General features: G+C 43.0%; 1 long non-coding RNA gene across 1 annotated transcript; it reads left to right on the forward strand.

Moving 5' to 3' along the window:
* Positions 1-913: 913 nt before the first annotated feature.
* On the forward strand, positions 914-5,183 carry LOC143272149 (uncharacterized). The gene is made up of 2 exons (XR_013049590.1): positions 914-2,672; positions 5,061-5,183. It is a non-coding gene; the product is annotated as an uncharacterized LOC143272149 (long non-coding RNA).
* Positions 5,184-15,041: the final 9,858 nt, after the last annotated feature.

A 15,041-nucleotide genomic window follows, 5' to 3' on the forward strand; every position in this document is an offset into this window, starting at 1 on the left:
TATTATTTTAGACAAATAAAAGGAAATATGATGTTATATGTGTACCCCAATAAAGCTTGCCTGGGGTTCAGAGGACAGAGCCAGTCACTAAATTAGGCAGAGGGATCAGGCAGTGGTGGCACACACCTTTAATCCTATCACTCTGGAGATAGAGATCGGTCTGTCTGGATCTCTGTGAGTTCAAGGCCACACTGGGCTACATGAGAGAAACAGAACCAGGCAGTGGAGACACATGCCTTTAATCCCAGGAAGTAATATGGCAGGACACAGAAAGGTATATAAGGCATGAAGAAACAGAAACTCATTCTCTTTACGCTGAGGATTTTGTAGCAGTAAGCTAGTGACTGGCTGTTCTGCTACTTTGATTTTTCAGTTTCACCCCAATATCTGGCTCTGGATTTTTTTTTATTATAAGGCCTTTTAAGATTTGTGTTACACCACCCAATTAATTGTTTTCCTTTATAAGAGTTGCCATGGTCATGATGTCTCTTCACAGCAATAGAACCCCTCCCTCTTTTTATATTTATATATAGATTAATTCTGTAAGCACCATTCCTCTAGAGAACCCTGACTGAAACACAGACTAAAGAACACCACATCTTATAAGAGATAATGTTGGGCCGAAGAAGCCAGGCATTAAAAAGTACATGTCGCTTTTCTGTAGTTTTACCAAACACAAGCAGAGTCAAAGCTAATCAATAGCCTTAGAAGGACAGCCTTGGCATGGTTGTAGTTGGAAGAGGGTAATCAAGGAGTTTCTCGTATGTTGGTTCCATGACTTTTGGCCTCAGTGAAAATTCCGTGCTTTTATATTGTCAAAATGTATCAAGCTATGCCCTTAAGATTTTGTACTTAAGAGATTTCTTTTGCGTGTGTGTGCGTGTGCGTGTGCATGTGTGTGTGTCTATGGGTTCAGCATGTACGTGTATATACACATATGTGAACATGTCTGTAGAAGCAGGAAGTCAGCCTTCAGCATCATTCCTCACATGCTGTTTGTTAGAGACAAATACTCTCAGTGTCTCACAAAGGAACATATGAACACAGTGAGAGCAACCCAGCAAGGCAATTCCTTTTGTCAAAAAAGGTATGCCAGAACCCAGATGGGGCTCAAAGCATACCAGACCAAGATGGCTTCTGCCTGTCATTCCTGTCATAGGTGGTGACTTTGTCTCTTCCCATTGGTAGGAGCCCAACTTGACAATCTGATAAAATTGACCAATCAGCACAAAAGAGAAAGCACAGTTCAGGAACCATAAATCCTTACCCTGATTTCAAAAGCAAAACAAAACAGCCTATTTATCTTTGGTAAATAAAATGTTTCTCATACCTTCACCTTGTTTTTTGTTTTGTTTCACTGAAACCAGGGCTTATGAGTTAAGCCAGGCTGGCTGGTTAGCTAACTCCAGGGATTTGCCTGTCTGCCTCTCCAGAGCTGGGTTACAAAAGACTTGCAACACCAGACCCAGCTTGGCTTTGGTTGGTTGGTAGGGATTGAACTCAGGTCCTGGGACTTGAATGGCAATGACTTCATCAGCGGAGCTATTTCTTTATTTCTTTATTTTATTTCTTTATTTTCTCCCCTGAGGCAGCATCTCACATAGACCAGGCTAGTCTCAAACTCCAAACTCACTATGTAGCCAAGGATAACCTTTAACTTTTGATTATCTTGCTTCTACCTTCCAAGCTAGAGTTACAGGTGTGGACTACCATGCCTGGTTTATGAGGAGCTGGGGATCAAACCCCTGGTCTTGGGTGTGTTAGGCAAATATTGCACAATCCAGCCACATGAGATTTTGTACTTTCCTGAACTGGTAAGTATACCAACAGAAAGTGTTTTCCTTATTTATGTCTATGAGTGCTCTACTTGCACGTATGCCCGCATGACAGAAGAGGACATCGGATCCTATTATAGATGGTTGTGAGCAACCATGCAGTTGCTACGAATTGAAATCAGGATCTCTGGAAGAGCACCCAGTGCTCTCAACCTCTGAGTTTTTAACAGAAGGAACTAAGGATAAAAACGCACTATATAGTGTAGAAAGCAATTACAAAACCAAACAGCACCTGAAGGGGTACTTGGAGATGGACCAGAAAGCAAGTGCCCTTCCACGCTGGAGAAACCACAGCTAAGTGGCTCTCTTCTTGGTTGGGCCTATAATTGGCCCTCCAAGCCCTAGACCTCCTGGGTCTATTTTAGCAAGAAGGCTGCCTGTGGTGTGTGTCTGATTGCACTCCTTGTCCAAACCCTTGGCTGGCCAGGCTCTATGGGGAATCCTGTTGGGCCAGTTTAACAACAGTCCCCTACCGGAGATGTCTAATGAGGTCACTCTTAGTTATTTTCCCTCAGCTGACCCTGTGGCTCTGCTTGTTGGCTGGAAATCCCAGCTGGCTTTGCTGTGTTTGGAGCTGAAGTCAGCTTCCCAGGAGCTCCGGTGTCATCCTCCTGCCATTTGTATCAAGTGTCCAGCACGCTGTTTCTCGTTTACACCAGCAGCCATGTTTGGACATAGAGTAGATGTCCTTGACTACAGGACGTGAGGTAGGAGGGAGGAGAGCTGCTCTGGTCCCCCCTTCTCCCCTACTTCCTGACATCCAGGCTTGGTGAGGCCTTGGGTTTAATACCCAAGGGGCGGGGGGAATCTAAGTGATATCAGCAAGAAGGAAAAGTGGTAAGTTCTAAGCTTTGTACTTCTACGATTTAATATCTACCTATAGATGAAAATACCTAAATAGGGGTCACACAAAAGAATTTGAATATACCAATTTCTTTAACTTTTTTATCAATACATGTTATTTACTTATCTATCTATCTATCTATCTATCTATCTATCTATCTATCTATCTATCTATCTATGAGTGTTTTGACTGTGTATATGTATGTACCACATTCATGCAGTACTCATGGAAGGCAGAAGACATGGATCCCCTGAACTGGAGTTATAAAGAGTTGTGAGCCACCATGTGAGTGCTGAGAACCTGACCTGGGTCCTCCACAAGAGCAGAGAGTGCTCTTAATCAGTGAGTCATCTCTCCAGGCCTGAAAAATACAAATTTTAAAAACAAAACAAAACCCCACATCAGGAGATGGGGTTATGTGTAGCTCAGTAGGTATAGTGCTTGCCTAGCCTGGACAAGGCTCTAGATTTGATCCTTAGCACAACGTAAAACTGGGCATGGTGTCTTATACCTACAGTCTCAGCACTTGGGAGCTTAAAGTAGGAAGATCAGAAGGTCATTGTTGTGCCTTTAGTCCTCACACTTGGGACACAGAGGCAGGTGGATACCTGTCTAAATAAATGCATAAATAAATTAAAAAATAAAAGAAGTTATCTGTGGCTGTCCTCAGCTACACTGCAACTTCTTGCTTAGCTTGGACTTCATAATACCTCTTCTCAAAAACAATAAACCCCCACCAAACCAATGTTTATTTGTGTTTCCTCCAGACGTTTTAGATTTAAGGATACATCAAGCTGAAAGTGAGGGGGTGATAAAAGGAGATCAATGGAAAGAAGTTAAAAGACAGCAGAAATGGCTATCTTATCCTTGTATGAGACAAAGCAGAGTCTGAGTCAAAAGTTGTCACAGGGGCCAGAGAGAGGGCTCAACAGTTAGAATCCAAGTCTGTCTTCTCCCTGGGTGGAGGTAAAAACATAGAAAGAAGAGGAGGAGGAAAATGAGAAGGAAGAGGAAAAGAAGAAGGAAAAGAAAAAGAATAAAAAGGAGAGGAGGAGGAGAAGAAAAAGAAGGAGGAGGAGAGGAAGAAGCAGCAGAAGTAGAAGCAGAAGCAGAAACAGAAACATACAGTGGTACATCAAAGGAAACATGGCCTCTTGACAACACCATGTATGAACCTGAAGTGCACTGTTTTTAGTGAAAGACAATCAAACTCAGAATCAGAGAACAGGAGCTAAAAATAGAGCACAATGATAGAGCACTTTAAATATTATTTATATTTATTTTATGAGTGTTTTGCATGCATGTGAATATGTGCACTACATGTGTGCAGTGCCCTCAGAGGCTAGGAAGAGGGTATCAGGTCTCCTCGAACTAGAGTTACAGATGGCTGTGAGCTTCTGTGTAGGTGTTGGCCAACAAGCCCAGGTCATCTGGAAGAGCAGGGAGTGCCCGTAACCACTGAGCATTGTCTCCAGGCTCTAGAGCACTTTTCTAGCATGCATGAGATCTTGGATTCAGTCACAGTACAACAATATGAGAGAATGGGATAGCGAGTGAGTCAGAGACTGAATGTCAAAATGTCAAACGGGACAAGGTCTTATTAGGTAAGATTTATAAGTATTGGGGGCTGGAAATATAGCTCAATCTGTGGAGTGCTTGCTAGCATGCAGGGAGCCCTGGGCTCAATTTCCAACACTGAATAGACCGAGTGTGGGGGATAGACTTTCAAAGTCATCCTCAGCTACACTTCTAGTTCCAGACAATGTGAGGTAAAGACTGTCTCAAAAAGTGGTGAGGGAGGGCTGGGGAAATGACTCAGTGGGCATGAGCGCTTGCTGTGCCAACATGAGCACCTGAGTTCAAACCCATAGCACCCACATCAACAACTGGGTATGCCTGTGTGTGTACCCATCACTAGGGATGGTAGAGACAGGGAATCTGCTGGCCACCACCCAAGCACCATGTTCAGTGAGAGATGCTGTCTCAAGGGAATAAGGTAGAGTAAGACCCCTGATGTCTTCTTCTGGCCTCCAAGTGTGCTCCTATATGCACATCATACAGACATGTATTCATATTCTCTCTCTCTCTCTCTCTCTCTCTCTCTCTCTCTCTCTCTCTCTCTCTCTCACACACACACACACACACACACACACACACACCCTTATATTGATTAAGTGCAAGGAGAAACTTTTGGAGGCTGTGGTGGTTTGAATGAGAAAGTTCCTCATAGGCTCAGATATTGATTACTTGGTTCCCAGTTGGTGGTAGGTAGGTTTAGGAGGTGTGGCCTTGTTGGAGGAAGCATGTAACTCGGAATAGGCTTTGGGATCTCAAAGCCACATCAATTTCACGTTCTCTCTCTCTCTGCTTTCTGTTTGCAGATCAAGCTGTGAGCCCTCAGATTGTTGCTGCACTCACCGGGCCTGCTGGTTGCCATGCTTCCCCACCTTGATGGTGATGGACTCTACTTCCCAGAACCATAAGCCCAAATAAACCATTCCTTCCACACATTGCCTTGGTCATCGTGTTTTATCACAGTAAAAGAAAAGTAACTAGGTGGTGGTACACGCCTTTAGTCCCAGCAATCAGGAGGTGGAGGGAGGTAGATAAATCTCTGAGTTTGAGGCCTACAGAGCAAGTTTCAGGACAGTCAGGGCTACACAGAGAAACCTGGTCTCAAACAAAATAGAATGAACAAACAAACAAAAACCAAAACCCAAAACTAAAATCAAATAAACAAACAAAAAAGAAAAAAGAAAAAAATAGCTAATACAGAGTTGATGGATAAATTCATGGGATAGATTGTGGTATAGAGTTCATATGTGTATGTACACACACACACACACACACACACACACACACACACACACACATCTTCAAACTCATCAAGTTGTATACTTTCAACACAGACAGCTTTTGATATGTGTGGTAGTTTGAATGTAATTGACCCCCACAATCTCATAGGGATTGGCACTATTGGAAGGTGTGGCTTTGTTGAAGGAAGTGTGTCACTGTGGGGGCAGGCTTTGAGGTCTGTTTTGCTTAGGCTTTGCTCAGTGTCACAGACCACTTCCTGTTGTTGCCTTCTGATCAAGATGTAGCCAGCACCATGTCTGCCTACATGCTGCCATGCTCCCTGCTACGATGATAATGGACTGAACCTCTGAAACTGTAAGCTAGCCATCACAACGAAAGTTTTTCCTAATAAGAGTTTTCATAGTGTCTCTTCACAGCAATAAAAACCCTAAGATAGTATGTCGCTCATACCTCAATATAATCCTGTATTTAAATAATTAGGTTGGCAAAAAATGGATAAATAAATGTGAATAGCCCTGGGGATGGTAAGATGGCTCAGTGGATAAGAGTACTTGGCTTCTCATTAAGAAGACCCATGGTGGCTCACAGTCACCTGTAACTCTAGTCCTAGGGATGCCAATGTCCTCTTCTGGCCATTCTGGGGACTAGTCATTCACAGACATACATGCAAACAAAATACCCATCCACATAAAAATATTTTTTAATTTAAAAATTTTAAATTGTAAATTTAAAAAATGTAAAGAGACCTCTTCTTAGATTTAAAAATCAATTGATTGCACAATGATGGATTGGAGAAGATATAGCTTATCAAGAACATAAGTGATTAAGAGAAGCTTTGCAAGCAGAGTGTCTCTGTTGTGTAACATTGCTGTCAACAGTCTGTAAAGTGCTGTGGACAAAAATTCTCAGGAAGAAGACATACCTACTTGAATGTTCTACATAGGCTGATTAGAATGCCAGTGATTGTGGAGAGGTTGGAATGTTGCAGGTCCAGAGCCTACTTCCAAATTATCTTGGATCCTTGAATAGCCATTGTCTTCCTCTGTGTGTGACCTAATGTCATTGTGACTACCACATAAAATTTCTTTTTTAAAAATATTTTTATTTTATAATTAATTTAATGTCACATATCAGCCATGGATTATAAAATTTCTTGAGATGTATTAATTTATTATACCACTAGCTCTCACCAACCCAAAAGGTAAGCAGGCCAGCAGACAGTATCTGAGACCTATAGCTACAGCTGTCTTAATCATTGTTCTATTGCTGTGAAGAGACACTGTGGCCAAGGAAACTCTTATAAAAGAAAGCATTTAACTGGGGGCTGGCTTACAGTTTCAGAGGTTAGTCCATTATCGTCATGGCAGGGAGCGTGGAGTGTGTGCTGGAGAGAGAAAGAGATAGAGATATAGAGAGATATAGATATAGATATAGATAGATAGATAGATAGATAGGTAGATAGATAGACAGAGAGAGAGAGAGACTGTATGGGTTTTTGAAACTTCAAAGCCCACCCCCAGTGACACACTTCCTCCAACAAGACCACACCTCCTAATCCTTCTAATTCTTTCAGAATTCAACCTCTTGGCAACTAAGCATTCAAATATATGAGCCTATGGGGGCTATTCTTATTAGAACTGCAACACTTGCCTATTGGATATACTCATGAATGTGTTTTAAAACTGTGTTGATTTATTATTTTCTTTGCTCCCTTCATATCAAATGTCATGAAATTGCTACCTTATTGGAACATGGTATTAAAAGAAATCCAAATTTTTTATTTCTTGAAACCTTGTCATTTGTATTGATCTCTAGAATAAACCATCTCCCTTTTCCTTTGAGGTGAGAGCTGTGTTTCTGTGTCAACAGTGTTCTTAGTCTTTAAGATTATATGAAGAAAGGTAGATCTAGTTGAGAGATGGAGTATGTTGCTTTACTCTGCACTAGGTCAATAAAATAGAAAGAGCAAATTCTCTCTTTCATTTGCAGAGATCTTTAGATAAATATGGAGAATACGGGCTAGCAAGAGAAATCTTCTCTGTGGGCTGTTGAGGGGCTAACATAGCCCATTCCCTTATATGCATCACAAAGAACACAAATGATGGACAAATTTACCCCTCTTTGTTGAGTTTTTGTCTGTAAAACAACAACAGGTGTGTGTTAGACTCAGGGACATCTGGCCACTTTATCTAATAGTTGGAATGTTTAGGATGTCAGGTACTTCCCCTAAGATATAGGCCCTCCCTGGGTAGGGTCAGCTCATGTCTTTTCCTGGGTCTGAGTGTTGCCTGCCAGTAAGCCTGTCACAGAAGCTGTGTCTGGGCCTCTAAGCCTGTCATGGCAGCTGTGTGGTCAAGCTGTTCTGGGGCCCCTCTACATAAGCAGCACCCTTCCCTGGCTTCTGCATGAGCGCCTGCCTCCAGGCTCCTGTCCTGCTTGAGTTCTTTCCCTTACTGCTTTCGATGATGAACTGTTGTATGAAACTGTGAATGAAAAAAATCCTTCTCTCCCCAAGTTGCTTTTCATCATGGTGTTTCATCACAGCAATAGGAACCCTAACTAGGACACTGGGAAAAGTCTAGATGTGGTCATCTTCTGACTCTGGAAGTGTGGGGACACCCAGCTAAACTATGTTGTATGTTCACCTTGTCCTTCAGATGTATGTACCTGCACCAATATGTGCAGGCAGGATTCTAGTCATGAGAATTGTATGAAGGACAGCTTGGGGTCATGTAAGTGGGAATAACTTCAATTCAGACAAAAGATGAATCTGCCGAGTGATAGTGTGAATTTCTGATGGGACTGTAGATGGACCTTCTCAAAGGATGTGGGTTTGGCCTGTTATTTCAAGCTGAAACCACTTTAAGGCTTGTTGAAACAATGATAAACGGTGCTGATGGTGGCACGTGGTGCTGGTGGTGGCGCTGGTTACTGGCAGAAAGGTCACGAGCCATGGCCACGACTACCCAGTTACAGAGAGCTTTATTGGAGGAAGAGGGGGTGGGGACGAAAGAACCAGGCTGGGAACCAGGCTTTCTGTGGAGGCCAGAGAGAACAATGGTGGGGTGAGGGCAGAGGGAGCGGAACAGAGGGAGAGCAGAGAGGGTGGGGTCTGCTTTCGGCTCTTTAAGGCGCAGATTGTGTGACCATTTGGACGTCGTCACCAGCGCACACTGATGACATAAGTTGCAAGACCCAGAACTGTGCACGTGCTGTCATGTAGCCGGAGTGAGGGCAGAATTCTAACACTTGTAACTTCAGGAAGGCCCTTTTGGCCCGTTTTTCCATATGGGCGGCTAGCCTTAAGGAGTCCTGGGGGCAGGGGCGGGTGTGGGGTGCAGCTCAATTGGTAGAGTGCTTGCCTAGCTTACATAAGGGTCTGGGTTTGATCCCCAGCACCTTACAAACCAGATGTGGCGGTGCACAGCTGTAGTTATTAGCTTAATCGAAGGGATTCTTTGTTTGGTGAAGTTTAAAAAGCAATTTATTATACAAAGCCGCACAAGTTGTATAAAAAGGAGGAGCAGGGCTGGAGAGATGGCTCAGAGGTTAAGAGCACTGCTTGCTCTTCCAAAGGTCCTGAGTTCAATTCCCAGCAACCACATGGTGGCTGACAACCATCTGTAATGAGATCTGGTGCCTGTGGGGATATGTGCAGACAGAACATAGTATACATAATAAATAAATAAATAAATAAATAAATAAATAAATAAATAAATAAATAAATAAATAAATAAATAAGGAGCAAAGGGCCAGCAGGGTCAATGAGGAAGGTGGTGAGCCAAAGGCTCTAGTCAGAAGTTTGGGGTATTATTGTAGAAATAATATGCTTTCCCTGTGAGAAAGCACTCTGCACACTTAGAGATTAAAAAAAGCCAACACCCAAAGAAGAGCTGGCCCTGAATAGAACATTTTATTAATTGATATACACCTTAGCCTGATGCATTTTATATACACTGTCATCTTCAAATCTCTTTTAGGCCTTATATCCCAAGTTACACTTTGAACAATTTAACCAGAGACAGAACACTGCAAGTGTGTCCACTTGGGCAGATGGGAGATTTACACACCCAAATCTAGAATTTTCTTAAGTACACCAGTGTTGGTTTTTTTCTGAATAATTGTCACCTAGGTTTATCTTGTCCACCTGGCAGAATTATGATTTTACTGATAAGAGCACAGGGGACTTAATGGCTGACCCATACTTAATGGTGGCTGTGACCCTGTGCTGACCCCTTTGAACTACCTTTTAGAGGCCTGTTCTTTATATGGGGATGGGCCTAATGGCCTGTTATAAGTCAGGCTTATTTCCCTTTTTATGGGAATGGAGCCTCATTGGAGGTCAAGCTTGGTGAACAAACATCAGTGGAAACTTTCTCAGCAACCCAAAGAAAGCTTCAGTTATGAAACAGTTTTCTTGTCACGGTTCCTAGGAAGTCTGGTTAGCACACTGCTTATCTTCCAGACACATGGTAGATAGCACTCCTTAGCTGAATCCCGCTTTGTACAACTAGATATTTTCTAAGCAAGTTTGTTAGTAAATCCTTCATAGTGTCACGTCTACTGATTCAAGTTTTTCCTGCATCAGTGCCAGGAGTTGTTAGATGTGGGCGCCATGGGCCCTGGCCCCCGACTGGGAGTGGCTGTGGCCTTGCTTGCCTGACCTTGATCAGATGTCCTCCCTATTCGGATTCCCTGCCGGTATCCACCCTTCTGAATGCTTGAGGGAAGTTCCTTGTTGTGTATCCTGCATTTTGGGCGTTAACTACTTAGATGCAAGAATAACTAACATTGAGTCTGGAATGTAGACCATTGACAGCGAACTTCTGCCCTCCAGGGTTCCTCCATTTGTGCTGTAAGCCTGTACGTATTTAAGGTTTCTCCCCTCTTTCAATAAACGGCATTCGACATCCAAACGTACGAATGACTCGCTGTCTTTTGTCTCTATTTTTTAATCCGCAGCCCTTCGCTCAGACGTGGTGAACGGTTAGCGGTGACGCGGGCGTTACCGCTACAGTTAGACTCAGGCAGGCTCCTGTTGTCTTTCCTCAGGATTACCCCTAACCCTTTGTAAAGTCTCCTAGATAACTCCTGATTCATTAGCTCAAAGGCAGCAAGCCTTACCCAGTGCCTCACAAAGTCCTCCTGGGACATGAAAACTAAGCGTAAGCCTCCCCAGTTTTGCAGGACTGTTTCTGCCAGAGACTCTCTGGGCACGGAGGTTACCAATGGGGGACTGAAGGTGTCTAATGTCTAGTGTTTCATGTCTGCGTCTAGCTGCCCTCTGTCTGTTCTAGGCCCTCTTTCCCTCTGGTTAGGGCTGTAGTACTTAAGGCAGTGGTCCCTGCTACTCCTATCCCAACCAACATTGGGAGGAGGAGGAGTGGGGCAGCCCGAAGGGGAATAAAAGACGGTCCCCATATTCTGGTCCCGAATACACATACACTTGGGGAAGAACATGACAACCATGCATGAAACTGGATTATTATATAGCTGTTCTGAGGTCATACAGTGAGTGTGACTGGTGGTGCAGGCAAACCAAGTTCCCGTGGGAGCCAATAAGTTTCTGATCCACGAGGAACCATGAAACCAGCATGCAAGAAGCAGGACAAGGGAACTAGCATGGGGGTAATTTGCAGCGAAAAGACATGAAGTGTTTCCAGTCACATCTCCCAACATAATAGTGGTTTCTGAGAGCGAACGGGAAGACCAGTTGGAGGACACAGTTTTCAGGATCTCTGCTCCCAATCTGATGCAGTAAGGAGGTCAGGACTTCAAATAGATTCAGAAATCGTGAGCCCGTTCATGCTGGGTGTAATTTGGGAGATGGTGCATTCACTGGGGCATAATAAAAAGGTCAGATGTGCTAGGGGTCCCCTTAGGGGTGGAGTTAGTGATCACAACTCCAGGGGTTGAAGAATGTAGACCTGCAGTTTCAGGGGCTTCAGGCTCCTGTTTGACTCAGAGAGGGGTGACTAGAGGTTTATCCAACGGTGCTATCCTGCCAAATGTGCGTTTTTTTGGGGGGGGTCTGGTATTGTAGAGATTAAACAAGTTGCTTTGGTCATGCTCAGTTGTATACTTATTCCCAGGTGGATCCAACAGTCGAAGAATAATCTGGGGGTTGACCTGTAGATATATGGAGTTACTAGTCGCAGGGTTTGAACAATTCCTAGTAGGTCTCTTCCTTACAGACAGGAAGTAGAATCATTTGGGCCTCTGAATAGGTGGCAATGTCTATGCATATCATTTGGGATGTAAGAATTATTCCTCTAGACTACATTGGGATCTTTCATCTGGGGTGTTCCTAATATTTTCCCATTCCTGGGACATAGGTAAAAGTCTATTTTTTTAAATGCTCCAACAGTCATAGGGGATATTAGAAGACATTTTGCCTAAGCCCATCAGAAAATCATTCCTAGCCTTAACTATGGGGATGGTTTAAGGGTTTCCTGAAATCATTTTAAAACACAGGCTTATCGGACCCTCCAGTCCAGTTAGCTTCCACCAGAACCTTCCTGGTGTGGAAGGAGGTTGGAGTAAAGGAATAAGTAGATGGTCTAGTTGTAACAAGAGGGGCTGTATAGGCAAGTAGGAGTCCTCTTTTTTTTTTTTTTTTTTTTTTTTCCATCACGGGCAATTTATTTTGTTCTATTCATTCACAGTTAATACAGAAAATACTTGGAAACATTTCCATATAATGTTTGACACAGAAATCATCAAATAGAAGTATACAATGTTGACAGGAGGCAGTACATTTATAATTTATAACCCCAAATGTATTTATAAATTAGAAATGGAAAGATCTACAAATGAAATTATGAAGGTTCACCAAAGTCATTTAATCTGTCAGTTTCTCATTCATTTTTATGTTTTAATAATATTATATTGTATGAATAAGCCGCATTTTATTTCTCTCCAGTATTTGATAGCTATTTGAGTTGTTTTAACTCTTTTACTATTAACAACACACTGCTGTAAACCTTCATGTACATGTTTCATAGGTGCACATTTTCAGTAGTTTGAGGATATATTCCTAAGGGTAGAATTGTTGAGTAACAGAGTAACAATGTTTTGCATTTTGACCAACCACCAAACTGTTTTGCCAAAGTGGCACACCATTTTACAATCTCACCAAATCCTTGTTTTTAAGGCTCTGATTTTTGTACAAAAGCATTCAATCATTCTGTCAGACCAAACCAGAAAAAGTAAGCTATAGTTCAGAGCTGTTCTATTCCATTTACTATGCAAAGCCATTCTTGGTGTTTGCAACTCTCAGCCCTTTTGAGTATTCTTGCAGTGTTCACCTTTTCCTCCACCACCTTTTTCTTCTTCTTTTTTTCTGGTTTATTTCTATCTATTACAAATGTATGAAAAATCCTCCATCAACGCTGCTGATAGCAGCAGAATCTTGAGAAATATACCTTTGGTTCGCCTCAGAAAAGGAACACATATTGCACTGTAAAGTTTATAAAATTGGCGCAAAACATTGTGATAATGTTACAATACCAGTTTTAAGAGTTCAGTGACTAATGGGGAGCCGATGGGATACATGCAGAACTGTAAAAGCGATCTCACTTAGCCAGCTGTACACGTAGACTGTAAATCTACATTCAGATCATTTCTGAACTAAGACTATCATCTCAGCTTATCTGTTGAGGTCAACCAGGAAACCCTAGAATATACCTTGATTTTTGCAAAAAACAAAATAGGGGGAGGGGTTTCTTCAGCATTTCAGTCCATGAGTAACAGTATCCTAACAGGCAAAGTGTTCTCTCACTGTCAACATAGAATGAACTGCTGCTGGAGGTCAACTTGGGCTTTAATTTGCATTAGCACTTACATGCATAGTAGTCCAAGTTGTTGACCTCATGACTTTAAAAAGTAACTCTAAAAAAGTAAAATGGCCCTTCTTGGAAGACTAAAGAAAGACATCCAGCCACAGTTGTAAAAAGTCTCATCAAAACAATATACCGTTTTATGAATTGCGCCCATCCACCTCTGCGGGCTGCCACCGGGCCTGTATGTCTCTGCCGGTTGCTGCTGGGCCTGTATAGGAGTCCTCTTTTTGAGAGTCTTAACTTGAGGGGATCTAACCCAGGTGAGACCATAGATCCCTATTCCTGGTCTGGAATAGACTCGACCCAGGAGTGATGAGTCCAACTGGGGATTCTCTTAACCCTGATGGAAGTTGGCATTGTCAGGATAACAGTGTCAGGTCCCTTAAGGAACTTCTTGATGTGCACTTGGTCCCTTGGTTGGAATGAGTGATGCCATTGAAGAGAGAACCGCAAAGGCATCTCAAACCTTAGTATGGACTGCAGTCTGGACCTGTTGGACAGACTGGAAAAAGAAACTGATTAGCAATCTCAGTGATGGGTTTCTTAAAAAAGGTAGCAAGGGGGATGGCCTCCCAAACATGATTTCATAGTGGGGTAAACTCCTCCTGTATCTTGTCCAAAGGAGAGTCAGAGACAAAAGGTTGGGCCAGTTTTCACCAGTTTCTAAAATTAATGTAGAGAAGGAGGGTAGACTTAATAGGCTGGCTCATGCATTCAACCTGCCCAGAACTCTGGGGTCAGTAAGCACAGTAGAACTTCCAGGTCAGGTTTAGTGCTTATCGACCCTCTGAGCTATGGATGAGGCAAAGGCAGGTCTGTTGTCTGACTCAATTGATAGGGCAGCCTAAACCTAAGAATAATCTCATATGAAAGTCTTGACCACTGTCAGAGCACCCTCTCTCTGGGTAAAAAAGACTTCCCACCTGGAGGAGGTGTCCATGAACACCCACAGATATTTGTACCTGGTGTGAGGAGGTTTGTCTTGGTGAAGCCAACTTCCCATCTCTCCTTCAGGTGAATAGAGGGTACTCCTTTTTTCCCCCCCTTGTTTTTGGTTGTCCTGGGTACAGGAATGATATTGAGATGCAGCCTGGGCAGCCATCTCTCAGAGCTCCAGCATCTTGTACCTGGATAATTCCTTTAGTGTGATAGTGCCCAGATGGGCCATCTAATTCATACAGAATGATTCTTAAGTCTGACAAGATCCACTAAGGCCTTTTCCTCTTCTTCCTGGGGATAGGTTGGTTGAGGAGGAAGCTGTGGTGGGCAAAGGTGAAGAGCAGGATGGAAGGGGCTTCTGTAGGAATCTCAGCTTCTTGACAGCTGCAGGGTGTCTCTGATCCTTTAGCTCCAGGCAGCGTGTTGGCCCTTTGATGTTCCTTATGATGGATAACAGCTACCTCCAAGGAGCCAGGCAACTTCAAGGAGAGCTAGAATTTTTTCTTTGTTTTTAATAGTCTTCCCTTCATCAGCTGAAAAGCCTCTTTCTTTATAAATCACGGCATGAACATGAAGGGTCGCAAAAGCATATCTACTGTCTGTATAAATATTTACTTGTTTGTTCTTTCCCCAGTGAAGAGCCCACGTGAGAGCTATTAATTCTGCCTTTGGGCTTGAAGTACCCTGTAGCAAGATTTGAGCCCAGATGGTGTCCTGTTGGGTAGTTACTTCTGCCCCAGCTTTCCTGCTTGTTTCTGAAGATGA

This window comes from Peromyscus maniculatus, chromosome 3 (genome assembly GCF_049852395.1).
Source record: "Peromyscus maniculatus bairdii isolate BWxNUB_F1_BW_parent chromosome 3, HU_Pman_BW_mat_3.1, whole genome shotgun sequence".
Lineage (NCBI taxonomy): Eukaryota > Metazoa > Chordata > Mammalia > Rodentia > Cricetidae > Peromyscus > Peromyscus maniculatus.